A 25,942-nucleotide genomic window follows, 5' to 3' on the forward strand; every position below is an offset into this window, starting at 1 on the left:
TAATTTATTATCCTTCTTAGCTTGCTTTAGGGACATTTGCTTATATGGTTGTAGCCGTAGGAATACCCAATCACCTACATCAAAACTTCTTTCACTACGATGTTGATCTACCTGTTGTTTCATTCTATTTTGTGCCAACACGAGGTTATCCTTTAAGAGTTGGAGGACTTGTTGTTGATGTTCGATGTGATGTTCCACTGCCTGAACCTTAGAATTTTCTCTTAAATATGATGTGATGGATGGTGGTTGATACCCATAAAGTGCCATAAATGGGGTCATTTTTGTTGCTGTATGGAAGGAAGTGTTATACCACCATTCAGCCAGAGGCAACCATTTGACCCATTGTGTCTGTTTATCAGATACAAAGCAACGAAGATATTCTTCCAAACATTTGTTTACTATCTCAATTTGCCCATCAGATTGAGGATGATAAGATGAGCTATGAGCTAACTGAGTACCAAGACAAGAAAATAATTTTGTCCAAAAATTTCCAGTGAAAATGGGATCTCTGTCACTTACAATAATCTTTGGGTTTCCATGTAGCTTTTGAACTGTTTCCATAAATGCAGTAGAAACTGTACTAGCTTTAAATGGATGTGATAATGCACAAAAGTGTGCATACTTGGTAAGTCTGTCAACTACCACCATGATAACACTCTTTCCCTCAGACTTGGGTAAACTTGTGATAAAATCCATTGAAACCTCCTCCCAACGTTGGCTTGGAATGGATAACGGTTGTAATAGACCCGGTGTCTTAATTGTTTCAACTTTATTTTGCTGGCAAACCAAACATTCCGCCACAAACTTTTGAATATCTGATTTAAGGCCATCCCAAAAAAATTCCTTCTTAACCCTGTGGTAAGTTTTTAAAAATCCTGAGTGCCATCCTAAGGGAGAAGTGTGCAATTCCATAAGAATCTTTTGTTTTAGCTGGGAATTCTTACAGAGGTATAAGCGATCTGTGCAATTCCATAAGAATCTTTTGTTTTAGCTGGGAATTCTTACAGAGGTATAAGCGATCTTTGTACCATAACGAATCATTTTGCCAGCTAAATGTATCAGAAGTACTGGAATCTTGTTGTAGCTTTCGAATAAGTGCCCACACTTCTTCGTCATTCTTCCATTCCTCCCTTGCTTCGTTTATCCAATCTGGTTGGATAATAGAAATGGCACACGACAATGCTTCCACATCCTCATCCTTTCTTGAGAGTGCATCTACCACCACATTTTGCTTCCCTTTTTTGTAGATGATTTCAAAGTCATAACCCAACATCTTTGTGACCCACTTTTGTTGCTCTTCAGAGAATAATCTTTGTTCTAAAAAGTATTTAAGGCTATCATGATCCGTTTTTACCTTGAAGTGTCTTCCCATTAGGTAGGGTCGCCATTTCTTAAGTGCATGGAGTATTGCCAACATTTCCTTCTCATAAATAGCTTTGCTTAAAAACTTTCCCTTGATTGGACGACTTTCAAAAGCAATGGGTCTTTCATCTTGCATTAGAACAGCACCAATTCCATTTCCTGCAGCATCACATTCCAAAACAAAGGTTTTTGTGAAGTCCGGTGTAGCTAAGACCGGTGCTTGGCACATTGCCTCTTTAAGATGTTCAAAGGCCTTTGTTGCTTCCGGAGTCCATGAAAATGAATCTTTCTTCAATAATGTTGTTAGATGTGCTGCTATTCTCCCATAATTCTTAACAAACTTGCGATAATACCCTGTCAACCCAAGAAATCCTCGTAGATGCTTTATGGATGTGGGGATTTTCCATTCCTTAATGGCTTTAATTTTGCTAGGATCTACCTTAACTCCTTCATGAGATACAATATGACCCAAATATTCCACCTCCTGGACTCCAAAGAAACATTTGGATCTTTTTGCATATAATTGTTTCTCCTCCAATAGTTGTAGCACCCTGTCAACATGTTCAACATGATCCTTCCAAGACTTGCTGTAGATTAGTATATCATCAAAAAATACTAACACAAATTTTCTAAGGAATGGTTTGAAAATTGAATTCATCAAACCTTGAAATGTTGAAGGTGCATTGGTAAGGCCAAAAGGCATGACCAAAAATTCATAATGACCCTCATGAGTTCTAAATGTCGTTTTTGGAATGTCTTCAATCTTCATTCTGATTTGATGATATCCCGAACGAAGATCCAACTTGGGGAAGTAAATTGATCCATGCAATTCATCCAGTAATTCATCAATAACAGGAATGGGGAACTTATCTTTAACAGTGAGCTTGTTGAGCTCCCTATAATCCAGACACATGCGCCATGATCCATCCTTCTTGTGCACCAATACTACTGCAGTTGAGAAAGAACTTTGACTCGGTTGAATTATACCAGCCTCTAGCATTTCTGCAACCATATGTTCAATTTCACTTTTTTGGACATAGGGATATCTGTACGGCCTGATGTTTGGAGGAACACTTCCTGGAATCAGATGAATAGCATGATCATGATCACACATAGGTGGGAGACCCTTGGGAGTCTCAAATACCTTGGAATGATTGTCCAGGACTTTTTGGAGATCTGGAGAAATAGATGATTCCAATGTCGAAACATCTAGCGAGCATAATTGTGCAATTACACCTCTTTGCTCCTTTTTTAGAAGCTTTGTCATACCATGAGCACTGATTATCTTTCCCGGTTTCCCTGCAATACCCCTTAATTCAACTTCCTTTCCTTCCGTAGAAAATTTGATGAAAAGTTCTTGAAAATTAAAAGCTATTGTACCCAAGGATTGTAGCCATTGGACTCCTAGTACAACATCCACACCTCCCATTGGAATGGAAAGCATTGGGCTAGTCAATACATATTCTCCCATGGATAGCTTGATATTATGGCACTTTCCAGAGCAATTTATTGTTCCTCCATTTGCAATCATCACTTGACACTCTGGTGCTGGATATAAGAAGCAATTCAATTCTTTTGCTACCCTACAATGAATAAAATTGTGGGTGCTTCCTGAATCAATCAACATTATTACCTTTTTCTTCTTGATTTGTCCTTCTATCTTGATGGTTTGAGGAGTGGTAATTCCCGCCAATGCATTGCAAGATATGGTCGGATTTATTTGTTCTTCATCTAGGCTTTGTTCCTGGAGTATATCTTCTTCTTTTGACCTTTCTTGCTCATTTTCTTCTTCCTCTTCACAATCTATGTAGAATAATTTCTTCTCAGCACACTTATGACCTTTAGTGTATTTGCTATCACAACTGTAACAAAGCCCTTTTGCTCTTTTTTCTTCCAATTGTTGTGGTGTCAACCTTATAGGTTGTGGAAGACTAGGGGCAACAACACTTCCGTCTTTATAGTTGTGAGTGGTATGCTTCCTGATTGCCATAATTTTGCTTTCCATTTTTCTTGCTAACCTGAATGCCTTTTCTACTGAATCAGGTTCCCAAAAGCGAACATCATGTTGGATATTATCCTTTAAAGACCCTATGAACACATCAATCCTATGCTCCTCTGGAATATCTTTTACCCTTATGTTCAATTTTTGGAACTCCTCAATGTGCTCCATTACTGAACCCTTTTGTTTGAGACTTATCAATTGGCTAAAAAAAGTGTTGCTTTTTGTATCTTCATAATGTGCTATCAATTCTTCCGTAAAAATTGCCCAAGTGATAAATTGTTTACGAGAGCAAAGCCATTGATACCATACAAATTGATTTGGTTCCAAATATACAGTTGCCATACGTACCTTTTGTGGGTTTTGCACATTATTGAGATCGAAGAATTGCTCCATCTCTAATATCCATGTGGCGGGATCCTTGCCATCAAACTTCCTCATATCGATTTTTGGAATATTGTGATTCTTCGATCCAACATTAGCGTCTATGGAATCATGATTAACATTTCTTTTGTTCTCATCATGAGTTTCCTTTAATACCTTTTCACCATTAGTGACCCTTTCTTGTAGCAACTTCTTCCATTCTTCCATGTCTGTCTTCAAATCTATCTTCAAATCTGCCATGTCTCTCTTGAAATCTGTCTTCAAATCATCCATCTTAGCTTCCATGCCCTTTATCTTAGATTCCACGCCACTTATCTTAGCTTCTGTTAGCTTTTGTGAGCGTGACATTTGTTGCACTTGTTCTTGTAATTTTGATATATCATGTAGCATTTCTTCCTCTTCTTCATGAGTCATGCTAGAGCTTTCAGGTTCCTTACTAGGTGTTTGCATTTTCTTTCCTCGGAGCATCAGTTACCAATAATAATGCTTTACTATGCCCTTTGAATTCCGCTAAACCAAGCTCACACAAAAATTTTAAAAAAAACTACACACCTTTTTTCACTTTATAGAAGCCTGATATTGAATCTGATGTATCTCTGTAATTTTGGATCATCCAATTCTGAAATTGATACCTGTAGTAGCCTTCTGCGTCCTCTTTCCAATGCCACAGGTCTGAGCCCAATTGGATTCTCCAAGGAAGAGTTATGTGAAATCTCCCACAGTGACTTGCTTTTAGACTGGTTCAGTAGAGCGAACTTGTACGACGTACCACGAGTCACTGTTTCAACCTTTGAATCTGAAACACACACACAAGAAACTACAGTTTGTCCTCTTTTTGTACCTTTTTACGAAATTTCAATCCGATTCCCAGAGAGAAAGTTATGACGATTTTCCCCAGGTCACCTGTTTTGAATGTAATTCAGGAGTCTGCAAAAAGACCAACTTCCTCAGATCATATCTCTGCAAATATCGCGCGAAAAGCTCTGAAATTCGGACCCAAGGTTCAATGCGATTTCTTCTCAAATGGGTTTTTTTTGCGACTTTTGAAACGTCACAGAAAAAAAGTTATAGCGAAAATTCCACGATGCCTGTTTGGAGCAGCGAAACCCTAGAATCCCAAAGCTTTGATACCAAATGTTATGAAACCAGCTCAAAAAAAGATAGATCAACGCCTTAGAATTCAGCCTCTTCGAGGGGGCAACCTCCTTTACATTACATAAATGAACAATTCTTGGATGATACAAATGACAAAACCTCCTTTCTATATATGGGAGTCTAAGGAGTCACAATATAATCCAGTCGACCTAACAATAATAATATAAAGCCACAAAAATAACAATAGAGGGATTCTATGGGGCACAAAAATAACAATATGGGGGTAATAGGGGCACAACAATATAAATAAGGGGTATAACTACAATAGTAATGGGGTAATCACTAGTATTATAGGGACCCAACACCCTCCACGTGAGGGTGTAGATGGAGGCGGCGACAGCAAAGGAACAAGACTCGAAACTCGAGCACTGCTACTGGATGGTGGAGGTGGCATGGTTGTTGCTTCATCTTCCTCTCTCATAAGTCCCGCTTCTAATTCTTCAAGAGGTATAGTGCCATCCTCCAAATTATCATCCTCTGGGTGGATGTCCCAAATTTTATATGTTGGATCCTCTTAAGCCCGATCACAGTAATGACTCAACAACCTCAAGTTGTAGTGCACATAAACCAAGCTTTCTGCCCGGTTTTCATTGAGTCTATTTCTTTTCACATTCTGTATGAAGTTGCAGGTGCTCCAACACCTCTTTGAGAAATAAGTATTTACAACCTGTGAGAGAACTTTTTTTGCCAATTTTGGCAAAAGTCCCTGGCCGCCATATGATTCCCACCATGTGAGAGCATCAAATATGTCTCTATCTTCCATTGCGTGAAAGGTAACAAACAAACCAGTGCAACTAAAGTATCTGCCTAATTCAAGACGCACACTAGCACATTCCTCCCTGTTAGGTATCAACTTTTATAATGCTTGCAAATATCCTGTAGATACCTCTTCATCTATATGGGGTTTGACCCTAACCCCACCCCCTGGTGCAGGTTGACCCAACCAATATGTAGAGTAGTATTTTGGCGTAAGGATATACGCCAAGCAATGTAGTGGAACATTAAGTTTATCCCACCGTATACACACACAATCGTGAATTAGTTTATACAAGTTGGGATCATTGTTATGAACAATATCTTTTATTTGACCCAACATGGTATCCACCTGCTCATACACCTCGTGAATCACTAGTTTATTGCAGATGGGCTTGGTGAAATCCAATACTTGCCTCACACGTGCCCAAAACATACCATCAAGAGCGGCCTCCTCCACCTGTTCAAAACCTTCCCTGTCAACTGCGTTTGTAGCCCTTTCCTTTAATACCTGCCAATCTGGACTTGATACCATGCTAGCCAATGACTCTCTTACCTTCAAAAGGCGCTTGAATGTGAGGTAATAGCTACCAAATCTAGTCCTCGCAATCTTCAACAACTCCAATATTGAGTGACTGCGAAAAAGGCCATGGGTATTGCTATGATTTGTAATAAATTTTATCATTTGTTTGCTTCTCTTGTACAAATCACCAATCCATTTGTATTGTTCGTTTTTGTTCTTAACAATATCATGCATCAAAAGGTTCATTGTGTGAACCAAACACCCAGACCAAAATATGTTGGTGTATTTATCCTCAATAATTGCTCCTACTTCATTATAATTAGGAGCATTATCAGTGATGACTTGGATGACATTGTATGGCCCAATATGCTCAATTGTTTCAAGTAATGGTTCTGCAATGTTGATGTCGGTCTTGAACTTGTCTGAGTAATCATATGTTGAAAGAAAGATGGCATCACTAACAAACACGGCAAGAACATTTATCAATGGCTTGCCTTTCACATTTGTCCATCCATCAGATACAATGGACACCCCATGGTTAGTCCAAGAACTTGTCATTCTATTCAAAGAATGTGATACTTTTGCTTTTTCATGATCAAGTCCAACAGTTCTTGTCTTGTCATACCCAAGGCTCTTGTATCCTTTAGGGGCATCATTTATGGCAGAAACCATTTCATGCCAATAAGGTGAGCGAAGAACATTGAATGGTATCCCACATGCATAGAGAAACATGTAAACTTTTGAATCTACATCATTCCTACACCCTTCATCAAGGAAATATGATATGCTTCTACGCCTTAAACCTGGTGACCCTGCGCCTCCATATCCACTGCCTTGGGAGGATGTTGAAGGAGTTCTTTGTGCATGTGATTGTGAGCTTGGTTCAAAGAAACCCTTTGATTTTTCAGATTTGTATTGGGCTTCCTCCTCTTCCCTTATGTATTTGGCTCTATCTGTTGCTGACACACCTGAACAAGTTTTGATTCCTATTTGTTTATCTCTGTCCCATGGCCTTTTCCCACAGAGGTGCTTTCTGGCACGGGTGTATGAACCTGTGTAATTATTGTTGTAATGGGGGCAATGAAATTTAGTGGTTCCACCCCCTTTCCCTGCTTCAGGCCTATTAACATATTTCCACAATGGAGTTTGGTCTTGTTTAGTTTTTTGAGCTGACTCATGTTCACTCTCCTCACCGGTGTTTTCATCAAATCCACTATGACCCCCTTCTTCATCCCCTTCTTCATTTTCAACCCTCCTTTTTCTACTCTCCAACACCATAATAACCAAAAAAGGAACCAAGAAGAAGAAAATTCCAAGAAATATAACCATGATGTTTGAATCTGCAAAAAAATGGAATGGGAATGGGAATGCGAGAAAAAAAATTATTTATTTATTTAGTAATGAACATTAAAAAAAATTGCTAGAATAGAGCCTACCTCTTTGGCCTCCAATCTCCCCTCCTTGCTTTCTCTTGCTCCTTGCTCCTTGCTCCTTGGCACTTGCTCTCTCCTTGCACCTTGCTCTCACTCTCACTTGCTCTCTCTTGCCCCTCACTCTCTCTTGCTCCTCACCCTCCCTTGCTCTCACTCTCTCTTGCTCCTCACCCTCCTTGCTCTGCTCTCACTCTCTCTTGCTCCTCACCCTCCCTTGCTCTCACTCTCACTTGCTCTCTCTTGCTCCTCGCCCTCTCTTACTCTCCTCTTGCTCTCACTCTCATTCTTCTAAAATAATGAAATTGATTAGAGGGGGGGTTTATTTATATTCCCTCCCTGCCCTCCCTTTCCTCCCTTCCCTCCCTTTTTTCCCCAAAACCGATGACTTTTTATAATTTTCCGGCACGAATTATTTTTTTCATCCGCGCGATTTTTTTCACCGGTCGAAAGTGTTTTCTATAGCGCGAGAGCGGTCGGGAGCAATTGCTCCCGAGCTATAAAAAACGCTCCCGGAGCAACGGGAGCGTTCGCTCCCTAATTCGCTCTGGCAATTGGCAGGGAGCGGAAAAATTTTTTACGAAAGCGCGCTCCCGAGTCGCCCCCACCCAGAGCGCAAATTGGGAGCGAGATCGAGGGCGAGGGGGTGCTCCCCTGCAACACTGACTTAGATAGAGTTGCTTGCTTTGTTAAAGACTCCCTCAAGAGTAGGATATTTTTAGTGGCCACAAGTGAGTTTGCCAAGCTTGTGGATTTGGGTTAGAGGCCAATTCTCGCTCCCCAAGAACATATATAGTGCAATATATTACTTCCCTCCAATTTCTTCGTCATTTGCTATTCATGACACTCACGAAGATCCATTTGTAGATCTATATGCCAATATCACCCAATATTCTATAGTTGAGGAAGTTATACTTATAGAAGACTTCAACACTTACACTAGAGCTCCTCTAGATTCCTCTCCACAGCTAGTTGAAGGATGTATATTGTACCCATGAGATAGATCTAGTGTCAAGGTGGCTTCATTGAATGTCAGATGATGATATAGCACCTCTCACAACCTATGGCTAACACCTCCTACAACTAGGAGAATCATAAGTTGGGGATCCTAAATGGGCCCCCCATTTCCTTAATTCTCGCTTTTTCACATGTCGCCCACATGGAGGAGGGTGATTGTTGTTAATTATGGCCTTTCTAGCAAAAACTTACTCCCCTTTATTCACCACTTGACTATCTACCTAATCCCCCTTGTGGAGCATGCTCTTCTTTCCTTCTCTCTATTATGAATAAAATATATATAAAAATAATATAAATATAAATAATTATGATAATTGTAATAATGATTAATTAATTAGTATTTAGTAGTAAAGAAGCATGTCTAATGGGACATGACCTTCCATGAAGAGGACCTGACTAGTTATATAAGTGGGCCTCATTTGTAACAATTTGACATCTCTATACATTCAACAATTCTATATATATATATATATATATATATATATTACTTATCCTACTATGGATACTTTTATATTACAGATATTCTAAGAATCATGTTGTGTATACAGGCTTTGTTCGTTACACTGGTTTCAGAGCATTCCTCTAAGTATATGAACCTTGTTCGTAGCATTGGTATCAAAGCATTCATCTGAGTGTACAAATTTTTTTCATTACACTCTCTCTGAGCTAACACTCCCACTTCTCCTACAACATCCCCCACCCCCAAGGCCCACCCCAAACTACTTTTCATTTCAAGGGTGGGTATCTAGAGTCCTTTACTATCCACCTTCATCAGTTGCTTCCGTCTAAAACCCTTTTCTACTCACTTAACTTTGCTTCTACCAAGTACACCTGTCTCTCATCTATCATTTGGAAAGCAACCCTCGAGTCCTACCCCCAATTCACTCGTCTCACTTACATCACACCAAAAACCAATCATCAATATGACAATGGATGCCAGACCTCCCACTATCATCTTCATTACGTGCTCACCCATGCTCACCTATCTTACACCAACATCAAGGCCTCCTATCGTCATCTTCTTTGCTGCAAGAAATACCTCTTTTTCTAGCATTAAAGCCTCCTACCGTCAATTCCTTTCCTGCAAGAAATGCCTCTTTGTCTCTCGAAGGAGATGAGACTTGTGTATCTCATCTATTCACTCTCCTAAACATTTTTGGCACACAATCCTCCCCTGCCACTCCACCCTCCCATCAAAATTCCTATTCCCCCACATCTCCAACCTCTATGATATCACTCAAAAGCCCCAAATTCAAGGTACATTTCCACCACCTTCGTGCTTCTTGTTCATTGAAAAGGACATCAGTGAAGTTGTATTGGTGATGAATAGCAACAAAGCAACTGATGAAGATGCCTTCCAAGCAGAGTTCTTTAATCACGGTCTTCATCCTCCAATTCCTTACTTGGTTGATACAATGTGGTGCATACAGTTTTTCTGTTAGCATGGTCACATCAAATCATCCACCCAATCTCCCATCCCAATAATTATAGGATAATCATGGTAGGCCACCAATTTCCAAAGCTCTAAACTATAATTCTCCACCTCAATCTTTCTAGGAAGCTTGTGAGACATCTCAAAGCTAGAAGACAACAGGATTTTCGACCTAAGCACCAAAATATTGATCACATCCTTACACTTGGGGCATCATCAAGGAAGCTCGTCATCACTCTTTGAAAGTTACTATTGTTTTGGTAGACATTCAAAAAGTTTTAGATTTTGTGTTGAGATGTGTAGCTTGGGAGGTACTCCCACAATCCTTGGGGTACTAGGTTTGTGAGGAGTCGACCCATAAAAATGTGGTTTTGTGGGCAATGTACCCAAGTAGTGGGCTTTGTACCCAAAGTTGTGGGCTAAAGACCCAAGTGGAAATTGATTGTTTATGCATTGGATGCATGAGGAGCACCCTTGATGGGCTAAGGAGCACCTAGGGCGACAATGGAGTGTGTGAAAAACAATGAAAGAATTTTATTCCTTATGAAAATAGTGTTTGAGCAATACAGGCTCAAGTCGACTTGGTTAAATGACGTGACCCTTGGTGAAATGTGACTCTACCAAAGAACACTATAAATAGGAAAGAGATGAAGCTCATTTGGCACACATTGGAAACTCATCTAAGGAGGAATCAAGCATAAGAACAAAATGCCAAACCTTAGGAGAAAGCCCCAGCTAAAGGAAACGTAATAGGGTGTGTCTTGTGCTACATCTACTAATAAGAAGGTCAAGTATACTTTTTCTAGAGCGAGATTTCTATGGAGCTGAACGTGTTCTTTGGCGTGGTTTTGGGCAAGTGTTTTGTTGGAGCCTCATCGAAGTAATGTGCAAAACGTTGAGGGTTGTGAAGTGAAGCATATGTAGAGGTAGTGAGCTCTGTACCTGAAGTCTGAAGTTGAGGTATTGCAGAAGCAATTTTCAGGGTCGAGTAACCTCTTGAAGAGTCCTAGAGGACTATGACTTTTCAAGACTATGCAGAGATCCTTGAAAAGGTATGTGGCCTGGTTTCCAAGTAGATGATTGTAGAGTTTCATTGCATGAAAGTATGTTCAACAAGAGGGTTTGGACAATGCTTTTATGTTCTTCTATACAGTGTTATTTGAGTCAAATCATTGTTAGAAGGTAGTCTTTTGAAGACCTTATGTGCAGTGTCTTCTTCACTTAACTACAAGATTGAGTGGCAATCAAAATTCAAATAGGAAAAGTCAAGCTTCACTGCTTGATTGAAGGAAACACAAGTTGTAACTCCAGGTTATGACTAGAAAGGGAGAACAAGTACACTCAATTAACTTGTCAACCACAAGTTCTAAATTTTGACTTGCTTGATTTAGCATGGAACAAAACAATAAAAGGAGGACGAAGGCACATGTATTCGTAATTGTTTTGTACACAAGGTTTGTGAGACAAGACAATTCACAAGTTCGTGAGATCATCTTTGATTATGGAGAGCATACAGCCCATGTCCTAAGGAATAGGAGATCACAAGTGCGCAAGAATTTAGGAGATTGTGCACAGAGCTTGTGCCCTAAGAAGTAGAAGACCATAAGTGTGCAAGAGAATAGGAGGATTGTGCACTAAAGAATAAGGGAAATTTTGCACTAGAAAATAGGAGCAAATTTCCGCTAGGATTTAGGGGTCCCCTGTGCACAAGGAAATAGGGGCTCCAGTACGAAGGAAGTAGGAGTTGGGATCAAGCAAGAGGCAAGGCAAGTCAAGGTATTTAGCAGGGGAACAGTAGTGTGCTAAAGGGTCAAGATCAAGCAATGATCAAGGCAAGCCCATATCAATCATATCAGTTGAGATTAGTAAGAAGCAAAATGCTTTCTCAAAGACAAATCGCTTTATAATAGATCCAATTGCTCAAGAACAATCAATAAAATACAACAACAAAGATAGCAGGTTTTCCCTTTCAGGTTTCCTGGGTAAACAAGCAAGTCAATTTGTGTGATTATATTTTTATCTCTCGATTATTTTCTGTTGCTTATAAGTTGTTAAGAAATTTTGTGTCTTGATGAAAGTTAACTAGTTTCCTTTTTCTGTTATTCAACTAAGTAGTTATAAAGTTTCATGGAAATTTAACAAAGTGATTGATGGTTGAGGTCATAGTTTTAAAAATTAGTCGATTTGACCCAATAATTGGTCAGATGAACTAGTCAACAACCCTCAACCAATGAACTAGCAAAAAAATTCAATTTGGGGTCAAGTCGGCAACATTTGGGCCCCAAACTAGCCGGTTTGGTACCTACCCAGTACCAATCAGCCCAGTTTGGTACAAACCAATACTAACCAGCCCAAACAAACCAATTACGCTCCAAATCGATCCAGTCTATACAATGATGTGTGTGGCGAAATAGGGGTACTACAAGTAGTTTTCTGGAGTGGTTTCTAATGAAGCCTAAGGTTGTTTCTAGTTTTACTAGGCCTAGTTATGCTACTACTACTTTGAGGTTGTAATGAACTTTGAGGAGTCCTCAGACTCTAAGTTAAATGATGTTTAACAATTGCTTGTCCATTAGCGGTGATGAGTTATCATGTTGATTAATGATTTGTAGTAGGTCAGTGGCCCAACAGCTTGTAGCATTGTTTTTGGACTCTAAAGCCATTTAGAGCCTCGTTGATTATGTATTGTGTTGATAATATGTATTACACTTTGTGCCATTTTGATATATGCACCCATACATGGTATATATGTTGAGATTTGTAGCTTGTGAGGTACTCCATGCCCTAAGGTTTAGAGGAAGAAGTTCCACAAGTGAACTTGTGGGCTTAGAACCCAAGCTTGTGGGCTATGCACCCGAGCATATGGGTGTGATTTTCCACTTGTGATGATTTGAGTTGATAGAGGACTCCGAGAGTAACCGAATGCAACAAAAATCACTCGAATATGAGTTGTAGAAGTGGAGAAATTAGTTTTTGAAGTTTATGTATGGGCTTGTGGCTTATGATCAAGGTTGGCTAGACTTTTGGAAAGCCCTAGAGTAGGGCTAGACGTTGCCACAAGAGAGATATAAATAAGGATGAGGAGGAGCCTCATTAGATCATCCAACATACATCCCTCTCTCTTATGTAAGGTCTAAAATAGAAGTTGAGTTCCCTGAGGTAGTCGTAGCTAAGAAAAGGAGGTCGAGACAGTTTTGGATCTCTTTTCAGTCTGGTTTAGGGTTGTGGTTTTTGCAAGTGAAGGCAACATTGAAGATGAGACTTGGTTGTGCAGATTAAGGGTGGTTTTAGGCACAAATAACCAATATATTGTCTGTTAAATAGAGAATCCATACAGGTGAGAATGGTTTTAGATGGAGGAGGAATGACATGTTGTAGAGTTTTGTGAACCCAACGTTTCGGACTACAAAGTGAGTCCATCATCAGGGGAAGCGACAATAGATAATCTTTTAAAATTAATGATGTATCCCAGAGCTATGAACATTAATATATATAAGAGGGTTATTAAGGAATGATGAGAGAAATTAGGTCGGCTTATTTTATTTAAAATTTTATTTATTTATTATTCATTTTTATTATTATTATTATTATTATTATATATATATATATATATATATATATTTATTTATTTATTATTATTATTATTTTTATTATTTATTTATTTATTTATTTGTTATTAATATCATAATTATTATTAATTTTTTTCTTTTTATTAATTTATTTGTTATTATTAATAATATTATTATTTAATTATTTTGTTATTATTTATTAACTTTATTTATTTATTAATTTTATAATAATATCATTTATTATTATTATTATTATTATTATTAGAATATTGTTTATTTATTTTATTAATATTATTAGTTTATTATTTTTGATAAAAAAAAAAAATTACTATTTTGTTAATGTGCTTAAAATTAATTATTGAATTATTAGTTTATTTACTTGTTTAATTTGTTATTATGTATTTATTCGTTATTATCATAAAATTATTATTTATTTATTTAATATTATTATTATTCTTCTTATTATTATTATTATTATTTTTCTTTTAATAATTTAATTATATATTTATTAGAAGAGTTTGGTATATATAATTACTTTGATTAATTTGATAAATAATAATATTTTATTATTATTATTTTTATTTTTATTTATTTATTTATATTATTTAATTATTATTTTATATATTATTATTATTATTATTATTATTTAATTTGTGTATTCAAATTATTAATTTCAATTAATTAATTAGACTTATAGGATAGGAGAGATCTTATTATGGTATTATCTATAGTCCTAGAGGTGATTTTTATTGATTTAATGTTAACTATATTAATTAACTAAGAAGAGATTTTGATGTTATCAAGATATATGTTAAAGATCTAGAACAGAATTTTAAGAACGATTAGGTCAATGATTTAAGGATTAAGGAGGATGGTTAAGATTTATATCGATTTTGAGAGAGGAAGGTTAATAAAAGGGGTAAGAGCAAATCAATGATTTTTTAATGTTTCTAATAAAGGTTTCCAAGTGTTACTCAGTTTTAATCCATCATCACGATTAAGGTTATTTTTCCTTTTTTCTATTTCAATGGCTTCTTTAATTTTTCTTTTGAGACAATGTTCTTCTTTTTTAACAAGTTTGGCCTCTTCCATGCAGATGTAATGAGAGGAAGAATGAACATGCTCTGCTAAGGCTGATTTAGAAATTCTTTCTCTTCTTAAGTCAGCAGTGTGTTCTTTGATTCTAACCTTAAGAGATCTTCCTGTTTCACCTATGTATTCTTTGCCGCATGAGCAAGGAATCACATAAACACCTTTCTGAAGGCTAGGGTTTATAGGATCTTTAACAGAGTTGAATAATTGTCTGATTGTGTTAGCAGGGGTGAATGCTACACTAATGCTATGTTTATTGAGAACTTTAGAAATTTTATCTGTGGTACCTTTTATGTAAGGAAGGGAGATCTTAGGAATTGATAAGTTTTGATCCTTAATATTATTGTTATTTTTCTTTAGGGATAGGTGCATGGCTTTCTTGATGGTATTTCTATTATAGCCATTTAGTTCAAACACCTTGACAAGATGGTTGAGCTCATCGTTCAAATGGTCAGGATCCGATATTCTGACAGCCCTAGTGGTTAAGGTTCTAATGATGCCTATCTTTTGTTTAGGGTGATGGTGAGAGTTTGCATGAAGATATCTTTCTGTATGGGTTTTCTTTCTATAGACTTGGAAACTAAGAGGCCCTTCTCTTTTAGTTAAAAGGACATCAAGAAAAGGAAGTTGGTTGTTGTTTTCAATTTCAATGGTAAATTTTATATGGTTAGAGAGGCTATTTAAGTGATTGAGGAATAAATCAAGCTTTTCTTTTCCATGACTCCACTTAGCAAATATGTCATCTACAAACCTTTCCATTCTTCAGGGGTGTATGGAAATGACATGAGAGCCTTCTTCTCAAAGTGCTCCATAAAGATGTTGGCAATTATGGGGGATAGAGGAGAACCCATAGCCACACCATGGGTTTGTTCATAAATTCTGCCTTTGAAACTGAAGTACGAAGATTTCAAGCATAGTTCCACAAGATCCACAGTATCTTTATCAATGAGGTTTCTCATGATTTCAATGGCTTCATCAATAGGAATCATGGTATAAAGGGATACAATGTCAAAGCTAACCATAAGATCTTCGTCTTTCATTTCTATGCCATTAATCCATTGAACAAAAGAATAAGAGTCTTTAATATAAGAAGGGGTATTACCAGATAGGGGTCTTAGTTTTTTGGCAAGGTATTTTGCCAACAGGTAAGTAGGGGAGCCTATGGTGTTAACTATCGGTCTCAGAGGAATGTTTGGTTTATGGACTTTGGCGGCCCCATAAATTCTAGGAATAATGGTACTATTAGGGATTAATTTCTTTTTAGTGGCATCATCTAAGGATGATTCTTTGATTTTATGAATAACCTCACGCATGATTTTCTCACTCGGATCTTTGTTAATTATTTTATAACAACCACTGTTGTTTAGATGATCTTCCATTTTCTTGTCATAATCACTTCTGTTCATGATCACAGTTGCATTGCCCTTATCTGCTTTAAGGATGACTATGCTTTTATTATTTCTTAGGGTGTTTAAGGCTCTTTTTTCTTCTTTAGAAATGTTAGATGTAGGAGGTTTAGCAGTTCTCAGGATTTTAGCAATATCTTGTCTGATTTCTTCACTTTTTGCTACATCTAAGTTTTTTATGGCTACTTCAATATTACTGATAACCTCTTCTATGGGAATTTTATTTGGGGTTATGGCAAAATTCAGCCCTTTTTTCAAGATAGATTCAGATGCATGATCAAGGGAGAAGTCTGATAAATTAATAACCTGGGCTTTGTCAGATCTCATGATTAATTTGTTTTGAGGGTTTTGGGTTTTTAAATTTGTAGCTGGGTTATTAGCTAAGATTTTTTATTTATTCATATTAATGGTTATATCAGCACTCTTTTCATTTGGTAAACTGATGGGAGTGTTGCCATGTCTGCTAAGTATGCCTCTGTTGATATCCTGGGTCACAGCCACGTCCTTTTCCAACTTACTTATATGCGGATTTCTAACTCGACTGTTATAATCCTGACGAGTAACCAAACTCATTGTCACCAAGCCAAATTGCCCATCCTGAGCCAACAGATTGTTCACACTGATGATATTATTCCCTGCGTTCAACGATTGATGTGAATCTGAATGCTGCAAATCTGTTCACGGGTTGTCTCCTTGTAGCAGGTCGTGTACCTTTTGTGTGACCGCAAGTGGGATGAAGGGCCTATTTAGGGAGGCCAAGTAATCTACTAGGCTCCCTAAACAAGTCAGCAACTATCTCCAGCTAGAACACAGCAAGGGAGAAAGGGTGGCTTTTTTTGTGTAGGGATAGTTGTCCTAAGCCGGGCCGAGTTCTTCACAGAGGACAGCTCAGATTTCAAGGGAATTGGAAGAGCAGTTTGTCGATGTCTTCAAGGAGTGGTGCACGTTGGAGTTCCTAAGTATAGGACAATTTTGGGCTGATGTATGGTGTGGTTTTATCTCAGATTTGTGGGCAACAAATCCCTAATATCATTGAAAGACAACAGATGTTGTAGGGATTGTTTGGAGGGGCCAAAACCACCATAGACTTGTCCTCAAGTAGCAGCAAAGGGAGCAGCTTATGATGAGAAGAAAACCACAGCTATAAAGGAGGTCTAGAGGCAACAATCTAGGGCAGATGTGGATGATATTAGCCCTAACCAGATTGTAGACCTTGTAGCAAAGGAACATCAGCTCATGAGGTGAATGAGGTCCTAGATTGCACATTAGTATTGGTCGCTCGTGGTTTGTTGGAGGGAAGCGTGAGAGTGAACCAAGTGTGGACAGTGGATTGGGCATTTATGGTCTATAGAAGGGTAGCGTGACAATGCTCAAGTTGGAGCCCGGTGCGCACCATCTTCATGGACTAAGGTGGTTGCTAGAGTGATAGAATAAGAGCTCAAGGGTCTGATCAACCAGGAGCAGTTTGAGTAGCCCTAAACTTGCCTTACGGAGAAGGACAGCTACAGTAAAAGAAGGGAAATCCTCCTAGCCCTGTTCATTGTGGGAGATGGACATCTTGCAATGATAGGTGGAAGCCCTTTGTGCCCTAAGTTAGTCTTCAATGGAGCTACGTAAGAAGACCATAGTAGGATAAAGTCCCTAAGTAGCTGAGGAACAGTAGCGGGTAGTTGTGAGTTGTTCACAAACGGAGTTGTGAACAACTCAACAGGAGTCTAGATGTGGTGATGTGTTGATGGACGAACGGTCAACGAGAGAGCAGATTGGTGAATCGTGTTCAGTAGCTAGATAGACTTGGATCATCGATAGAGGCAGATGTTGCAGATCAAGAGTCGAAGGATTGGGAAAGTATAGGGTACGACCGAGAGGAGTTGTGATTGCATGCTACATCGGCCAGATGGTTAGAGTATCTTGTTGAGGGTAGATTGGTTGTTGATGGACTGACACCAAGCCCCAGTTTTGTATCTTGTACTTGTGTATATTTGAGGGCCATTATCCCTAGTATGGTCCGCAAAATCTAGTAGGTTTTGGAAAGGGAAACCCTACAAGGTATAAACTAGACCTATTAGAAACAATGGGATAGTGGCCCACTTTCACCACAACAAAACCCCCTACTCTTTATAAACTTTCACAAATTGGAGGACAATAGGAAAGAGATCACTTATAATAGGTATTTTAAGGTTACAGTATTAAATGATCTCGCTAGGAGGTCTTATAAAAAGACACAATTTTGGTTTAAGGCTTCACAAGGAAGCAATTCACTTTCTACGAAGCTACCTAGAAATGGAGGCACAAGACCTAGGGTTTGTTTGATTTGATGAGTGTTAGAGTAACTCAAGCCCAAAGCAAGGAGAAAAGGTTTCTTAAAATGTGTGTGGGCTAAGCCAAGGCTCATGAAACCTTCAAAAAAGTCCTTAAGTTGAGGGAAGACCAAGGTTTCTCTCTTAGGGCATACAACTAGGGCAAGAGAACTTATGGATGAAATTGAACTGGATGCCCACCAAATTGATAGGTTTTGTGGAAAACCCTATCTACTTGATGTTTAGGCTCTCCAACCACCAAAATACCTTCTCCCTAAAAATCTGCGCCAAGCCCTAGCTTCTTCTCTAGCCTTGAAAGGACTAAAACTTAAGAGAGAGAAAATATGGAGAAAAAGTGAGAATGATCACCAACAATTTGGATTAGTGCCTTATCCTTTGGTTATATGAAGTCAAGGATGTCTTAGATTAGCTAAACTTGCTTCTAAGGAGGCCGACATTTGATGCCATAGCAACAAATTCCAAGCATTTACCCACTTAAATGAATAATTGAGTTTTATGGGAGAGCCTCTAGGAGTTCACCACTAAGACAATTCTTACATTTATGAGTAATACATGCAATATTCATCTCCCTAAGGATTCAATTATCTTCAATAAAATTAGGGCACAATTAAAGCATGAACTAGAATCAATCATTCCATGTACTAGACATAGAAAAAGATCTTCAACAATTAAGAGTACTTACAAGACAATATGCAAAGGATCCATCCATTAATCCACAGAATAGCTCCAAAGAATGTCCAAAAATAAGCTCCAAACATCAAAATGCATCCAAGAGCCAATAAAATCCAAAAAAGAGCAAGTCTAAGTTTCCTCTATGAGGTCGAATTCCAAATGTGATGATGATGAGAGAATGTGCAAATAATGGCCTAGGTCACAAGTTGACCTAGTAGCCTCTGCAATTTTAATTATATCTCCAGAAATGCTAGCAGAAATGTCGGCGTCATGCTTGCATGAGCTTCTTAAAGGTTGATATGGCGACTTTTTGGTGCCACGCAAAATGTAGGTCTCTAAAATCAAGATCTAGGAGTTGGCCCCTGTATCTTGGTGCAAATCATCATGTGGCCCCCAAACATGGGTTTGGGGCACAAAATTGGGTCTCATGGGTCTCCAAGTGATAAAATTTGTCTCTGCTCCAACAATGAGGACAATGAGGATGGAGCAAGCCCTCCCATGCCTCAAGGCATGAAACAAACCTCATATGGGCCCTAGATCAACTGCCACGCCATGTACATACTACTAAGTTGGCTAGAGGCAAACTGGTCCAGGTGCATCATCCAATGAATAATATAGGGTAAAGTGCAGTAGTTGTGGGTGCAGAAAGTGCCCATGGCAATGAATGATGTTCTACAATTGTCTGGAGTCCCATGGCTCTCAATGCATCACCTGTGGGTATCAATATGTTCCTCTGGAGGACCTAGACCCCAGTTAAGTTGCCCGAACCTATAGATGAAACCATTTTTCAATTACACACAATATCCAGTACCGCAACTTTCATCATCATGTATAGTAATCATTATTGCATCTAGGTAAACCAAGCTTGAAAGAAATAGCCATAATAACACTTCATGTGTGGCTTCTCTTCCAAAATTGAGGCATTAGTCACGTAATGGTGTTACCTCCCTAGGTAGGAGTGGTTAATAAACAACCCTATTAAGCTAAGAAACTGGATTCACTCCCCTGGCCCCACGTGTCCCGAATCGGACGAATCAGACAAGATTCGGTGGGACACATGTCCTCTGGACCCTATCCCGCTTTCAAGACATGTCTCGCGGATTTTCGCCCTCCACGCGAATTTAAAAGTGTCCTCTGGATCCTATCCCGCTTCCAAGACATGTCTCATAGATTTCCGCCCTCCACGCAGCTTTAAAAGTGTGATTTGGCCATTCTTTCTTCACCAAAGTCATTGTGGGTTTGTTGTGGGTGTGTGAGAGCTAAGAGCAAAGGGTGTGAGAGCATTTCAGAGGCGATTCAAGAAACAAGTGTGTGCATTTTCTCTCTATTTTTTTGTATTTTTATCATAGCAATTTGCATGTGCGTTTTTTTTTTACAAATTTGTGCAATTTTTCTTTATTTTTTTACAGCATTCATGTCTCAATCAAGGGCAGTAGGGCAGGGGCAAAGGAAGGGGAAGAATGTCCCCATTGGAGATGCCCCTCCTCCAATTTCATCAGGGTCTGCAAGTGTTCCTCAATTGCAAGTGGGGCTGCAACAACAGCGTCAAATGTTGAGGGAAGACAACAACCTCAAGATAACAAATATCCCTAGTGGAAATGTCACAAGAGAGCAAGGGTTAGGCAACAAGATGAAGGGAGGAGGCAATGTTGCTTGGAAATGAAACTATTGCACAAATCATTTTGTGAGCACATATTTCAATGTGAAAGCTCATTTGTTGGCTTTACCAAGTTGTGGAATCGTAGCATGTACACAGGTGCCTTTAACTACGAGGAAGGAAATGGAAAAATAGGCCAACCTTGGTATGGCAAAGGTGGTTGTAACATCTAAAAAAAACAAGAATGAAGACCCCCTTCCATTCTTGAGGAAAAGCAACAACAAATTTCCATTTGAGAGTTTTGGTGGGGGACAAGCAACAAAAAGAAAGGTCATGGCACTTGATCCAATGGACAAGATTTTTCAGAAAGAGAAACGGGAAGAGCTTGATCTCACCATTGCATTTTTTTCTATCAAAACATCATATCCTTTAATGTTGTACGCTCACCTTTATTTACTGAGATGTGTCGAGCTCTAACTCAAGGGGCTCCATCAAGGTATGTGCCTCCTGTGAAAATTTATGAATCTAACAAACTAGAAATTCTACTGCAGTAAATTGATTTGCATTACCTACTTGTGTTCTTCAGTTTAACAAGTTATTTTCATAATTATTCAGAAAATATTAATGCAAATACACTACAGCCTACACCAAGATACAAATCAAGTACTGAAAAAATAAATGAGACAACCACACAAATGACACGCTTATTTTTGGACTAAACGTCCTCGGAAAAAACCTAATGTGGGAAAATCGGTGCAATAGCTACGAGGGTTTTATTACTAAGCAAATTTTTGAATACAACTAGGGTGCAAAATCCGTCTCACCCAACAGAGAATAAACCCGACAGAAGTACCTCTATCTGGAGACAGATATTTTGGTGGATCCATGAACTGGATGAACAAACCCCACAGGTGACTGCGTTGTCCCCAGTGCTATGCAACGATGTTTGCTCCCAGCGCCGCGCTACGACTGCGTCACCTCCTCTAGGAGCTGCGTCACCCTCCCAGTGAGCCTTCCCGACTCAAAAATCAATCTGCTAAACTGATGCCCGATCTGCTTCACAGAAACACCAGCGTTGCCTCTAAGTGATTGCATCAGACCTCCAACCTCTGCATCACCCTCCTGGAGCTGCGTTGTCTCTCTCTCGCGCTGCACTGCCTCTCTGTTATGTATTCTAAGCCTTGGACGAAAGTCTCGCTGCCGAATTGCCCCTCTCTGCACTAGAATCTTACTCCAAAATTCTCAGCAAACCACACCCCAGAATTTCGATCTAGCTCAAGTGTTGATCTCCCTATGTGTGTTCTCCAACTAACCCCAAGCCTTTGTTTATACTTTTCCTATTGAGAAATCAACGCCCGTGATCTAATCTCTTATCAACTACTAAGATTAAATTAGACTCGATCATCATCACATAGAAGCTTCTCACCCATATTTAAATTAATTCACTTTAATTATTTTAATTTCCTAAGTTTTAACTTAGGCACCATTAAAAATAATTAATTATTTGAATAACATGTACTCTGGGTGGAATTTCTCCAAACAATTCCTGGGTCTTGGACACTCATGTGTTCTAGCCCCTCCACAAAATTTCGAAGCTAGAGCACATCCAATGCCACCCAAAAAAATCAACACCTCTTGGGTCAAAGAAGCTTAGAACCACATTGTTGACAAAGGCAAATAAAGGGGGGACAAAATGCTTGAGCCTATTAAATCAACATGGCCAACATTTGGGGTTAGCATTGTTTCTGATGGATGGATAGTTCCAGCATGGCACCCACTCATCAACTTCATGGTGTCTTCCTTGAATGGTCCAGTTTTCTTGAAATCAGTGGATGCACTTGGATAATACAAGGATGCACAATATATGGGTGAGTTGTTTAATAAAGTTACTGAAGATGTAGGTGTTGATTCTTGTGTGCAATCATTACAGATAATGCATCTGTTTGCAAGGTTGTTGACATGATTGTGGAAGCTAAATATCCACAAGTATTTTAGACACCTTGCGTTGTCCATTCTTTGAATTTAGCACTTAAATCTATTGCTTTTGATGTGCTTTGGATTGGAAGCGTTATTGAGGATGCACAACATATCCACAACTTTGTACAAAATCATACAAATGCCCTCACTATCTACAAGGAGTACACCAATCTACTACTGTTGAAGATTGTGGATATACAATTTGCCTCTTCATTCATCATGTTGAAGAGGTTGAGGGAGATCAAGACCGCTCTTGCGGCCATGGTTATTTCAGAGTTTTGGTCTCTTTGGAGAAAGACAAATCAAGCAGCCTCAAAAAGAGTGAAGGACACAGTGTTAGATGATGCTTGGTGGGAGAGGGTAGATCTACTTATTCAGATCATGGACCCTATCATTTCTTTGCTTTGATTTGTAGATATAAACCAACCCATCCTAGGAAAGATTTATGAGGGATGGAATTCCATGATTGAGTCTATGAGGAGCAATATTTTGCAGAGTGAGTTCCCCAAGTCCGAGACATCATTAGAGGCCTTCTTCACCACCATATTGGATATTCTTGTCAACAGATGGGACAAGAATTGCACACCTTTACATTGTTTGGCTCACTCATTGAACCCAGAATACTACAGCCATGAGTGGCTGAATGGTGGACCTTCCCACAAATTCCCTCCTAACATAGATGATGAAATTCACAACGTTGGAACATTACATTGAGGTGGAATTTTCAGGATAAATCATCCCTTGATGAGTTGAAGGATGCCTTTGCGGAGTTTTCCACTAGCACTGGTCAATTTGCAGGATATGATGTGATTAAAGACAGGGGGGCTAAGAAGCCCTATTCTTGGTGGGAAACTCATGGGGCAACAAACCCTCCTCTACAGCAATTAGCCATGAGGCTCCTTTCTCAAGCGACTTCATCCTCTTGTTGTGAGAGGAATTAGAGCACATACGGGAATTTGTAGTGTCAAGAAGAGCAGGCTTGAGAAATCTAGGGTAGAGACAATGGTGTATGTGCACTCCAACCTTCGTCTTATTTATAGGTAGAGGGGTGAGTGGTTGAAGGGAAAGACAAAGATGTGGGATGTCTTTCCTGATGATATGGACTTTGACAGCAGCGTTGAGTTGGCATTGGCCAACATGGATCTTAATGACCCAGTGTTAGAGCCTGTCACTTTTGATGATGGTGATACTGTAGAGGGGTCATCCTCCACACCAGCATATGCAGAGATACCATTGGATACAGAGGTGGAGGAGAGTAGTAGTGACCATGTTGATGAGTACACTGATGCTGATTTTGATTATGAGGATTGATGACTCATGAGCTACCTACTGCCTTCAAGCTTGTAGTTATTTTGTATTTTCTATTCTATTTGCCATTGGCATTGCTACTACCTATGTAACACTGTACACATTTTGATTTTGATGACTTAATGAGAAAACTACAGTATCTTGTCTTTCTCCTATTGGATAATTGATGAATATGTATTATGATTTATCATTTATGTCACAATTGTATTTCTATGCATAATGTTACTTTGTAAAACTTACATCTAAATGAAGATCTATGTTTGAATCAATGAATTTGTATCATGAATAAGAATTTGTGTAAGAAATATCTAATTTTTATATATATATATATATATATATATATATATAACGTGTTCTGTTCCGAGGGGTCAACGTGTATGTGTTCGACACTCGAATACTTGTGTCCCTGTGTAAGGTGACTTAGTTGGGAAGTGACATGTCCTCATTCCACCCTTCAATCAATATGTGGGATGTGAATAATGTTGGAACATACAGGGAAAGAACTCCATGGCCATGTACCATGGTCAAAGGGACTCGTTGTGATGTAATACCTGCAGCTCAATGTATAGATGTGAGGGGAGAGCAATCGTTAATGCATGAGTTACCTCGCCTTTATTTTTCCTTGTATTACAACTCATAGCTCAAGGAATAAGAGCTTGCTTTGTATGTTGTATAGCAGTTATTACCCCCTTTAGGATGGGGGGTGTTTATCACCCATAAGGGTTGGGACATGTAAGGGTTCCTTGTCTTCTATGAGATATGGAAACATTGGCCCAAGAACCAGGTGATGGCCATATAATAGAGGTAGAGCTCATGCTTGACTTTTTCCCACGTGCTAATTTGTAAGTCCCAGCCATCTTTTGCATTTTGATTTTTCATTTGTTTTTCTTGTGGCCATCATATGCTCTTTCTTTTTCTTTTAGTTGCATCAACCTCCCAAGGTGCATTTCTAGGCCCTACCCAAGGTATGAGGATGTGTGGATGTCAAATCCCAATGAACAAATGGTCAGTTGACCCGAAGAAGGTAGGTCGAATAAGGCTTGTAATATATGATGGAAAGTGGTAAGTATGGAAAAGGGATAGATGTGGCTACGTTATCTCAATCATGGCTTCCCAAGTAGTGCCCCTTCCTAAAGCCATAGGCCATTAGAGTAGGTCCCACTGGACTTGGATAGAAAATTAACGCCCCATTTAAGGTGAGGGAACAAGACTACCCTTCTTTCTTCCAATTCAACCCAAAATCCATGTCAAAATGCCCAAATACAAACAAGCATAAGCACCTAATTGCATAATGAATAAATTACCTTCTGATTGGAAGCCCACCTTCCAACATGTGCTCTTGACAAATGGGTGAGGAAACATATGGCTGATGTAGATGAATGGCACGTCAAATTGGATACAAAGTGGCTCTCAAGGGCTGTTGGTTGCCAACTGGAAAAGAACACAAGAGAAAAGCTTCTCCTATGAGTCATCCACTTTTGGTGGGTAACAAAATGTATATTGGAACCCTAAAGATTCTTAAGTGTCCTATCTCTAGCTTCACTCCTGTGAAAGCTTCCTCAAGGGTCTTGTCCCCCAATATCCTGTCAGAACACATTTCTGACCATATACTACAATGTTACACAACTCTTCCCAAAGAAACATAGGCAGATACTGATCATGTATCATTGCCTCAGCAGAACTGATGATGGACCAATTCTTTCTCTCAGCAAATCCATTCTACTGAAGGTTGCAACAAAATGGCCATCTCCCTGTTGATCCCTGCTTCCTTGCAGGAATTTTTGAAATAATTGGAGACACATCTAGACACTTATAACTATATGGTTATAACCTGTTCAATGCTACTATCATCAACAGGGTTAGCTCACAATCAGCTTAATGATCAGCTCAAGGCATGTCACTGACAACAAGGCCATAGGGAAAGCTCAAATCCAGTGAGTCCTAC

The 25,942-nt window shown here is 38.9% G+C and overlaps 1 protein-coding gene across 3 annotated transcripts in view; it reads right to left on the reverse strand.

Moving 5' to 3' along the window:
- LOC149263897 (P-loop containing nucleoside triphosphate hydrolases superfamily protein) overlaps positions 1-25,942 on the reverse strand; it is a 238,444-nt gene that overhangs the window by 29,246 nt on the left and 183,256 nt on the right. The gene's annotated exons all lie outside the window — the stretch shown is intronic.

The sequence above is a fragment of the Pinus tabuliformis genome, chromosome 6 (genome assembly GCF_031772625.1).
Source record: "Pinus tabuliformis cultivar Carrire ecotype Pingquan chromosome 6, CPIR1, whole genome shotgun sequence".
In the NCBI taxonomy this organism is placed as follows: Eukaryota; Viridiplantae; Streptophyta; class Pinopsida; order Pinales; family Pinaceae; genus Pinus; species Pinus tabuliformis.